The sequence below is a fragment of the Apodemus sylvaticus genome, chromosome 1 (assembly GCF_947179515.1).
Source record: "Apodemus sylvaticus chromosome 1, mApoSyl1.1, whole genome shotgun sequence".
In the NCBI taxonomy this organism is placed as follows: domain Eukaryota; kingdom Metazoa; phylum Chordata; class Mammalia; order Rodentia; family Muridae; genus Apodemus; species Apodemus sylvaticus.
This window is the reverse complement of record NC_067472.1, coordinates 123,475,432-123,476,820: the sequence shown is the minus strand read 5'-3', so window position 1 is coordinate 123,476,820 and position 1,389 is coordinate 123,475,432. Positions and strand designations below refer to the sequence as shown.

General features: G+C 42.1%; 1 pseudogene; it reads left to right on the top strand.

The window, feature by feature from the left end:
- Positions 1 to 219: 219 nt before the first annotated feature.
- LOC127687205 (calcium-independent phospholipase A2-gamma-like) lies at positions 220 to 981 on the top strand (annotated as a pseudogene).
- Positions 982 to 1,389: the final 408 nt, after the last annotated feature.

The window sequence follows — 1,389 nt, the reverse complement described above, 5'->3', positions numbered from 1 at the left end:
AGGAAGTGTGTCACTGTGGATGTGGGACTTTGAGGTCTCCTAGTGCTCAATCTCTGCCTAGTGGGGAAGAGAGTCTCTTGTAGCTGCCTTCGCTTCACGATATAGAACTCTTGGCTCCTCCAAGTCTTCCTGCATGATGACCATGCTTCCCACCATGATAATTGACTAAAATGGTGAGCCAGCCCCAGTTAAATGTTTGCTTATATAAGCATTTTGGTCATGAAGTCTCTTCAAAGTAATAAAGCCCTAACTAAGACAGAAGGGAAATCCAATTTTCCTGGCCCTAGCATCTTGACAGACAGGCCAGACTTAGGATCTCCTCTAGATGTTGGGACAAACCTTCCAGTCCTAACTTGGTGCCTAAGGTTTTCCTAGTGTCTGCAAAACATAGTATTGCTAACTTTATTGTCCCACTGAAGGTGATTAAGCCTTAGTCGGTGGTTACATTGGTAGACTTCTACCCAAATTAAAATCTGAGTCAGTGTCAGCCAGAAGAACAGGAAGATCTTGCTAAAACTGAGCAAACTGTGAGCAATGACTAGAAAACAAGAGAAAAAGCATGTGTCTCTTTATCAGTAAAGATTATTGTAAGAGAGAGTATAACAGCACTGGAGCCTTAGTTCAGGCCTTAGCACCAACAAACCCAAAGCTCTGTATTACTAGGGTTGAAGAACTAACTCTTCATCTTCTAGAATTTCCTGAACCACACACACAAGAGTGGCTTTCATGGAAAAAAATTCCATATTCATCATGAAGTTAGGATGAGACAAATTAAGGATGAAGCTCTTCAGGTTTCAGTTAGGGAAATTTTACCTTAATTGGTTATGTAGATCCAATGAAAAGCAATGGAATTCTAATTTTCATGATTGATGGTGGAGAAACAAGAGGTATAGTTGTTCTTCAGACTCCTCAGAAGTTAAACCAACTCAGATGCCGATTCATCAGCCTTTTGATTACATCTGAAGTGTAAGCACAGGTTGAATTTCTTGCTGACTTCTCCTAAGCCAACATTCCTTTTCACTCTTTAGTTTGGAGTTGAGCAAAGTAGAGTCACTAGGTGGCAGTCTGTTCCACCAATTACAACTTGTAAGTGAAATCATCTATTTAAAAGGCTATCCTGAATATCCACGATACAACTCACAGACCATATGAAACCAGGAGGAAAGAAGATTGCATCAAAGTGTGGAATCTCTGGAAAGTAGAGGGAGAGAGGGACCTGGGAGGGAAAGAGGAAGGGAGGGGAAAATGACGGGGGGGGGGCAGTTCAGATATGGGAGGAGATGGACAAGAAGTACAGAGGGTCAGATGTCAGGGACACAACAGGGAGGACTTTAGTCGAAATACCCAACAAAGGGAAGATAGAACCTATAGAGGCCATGTCCATTGGAT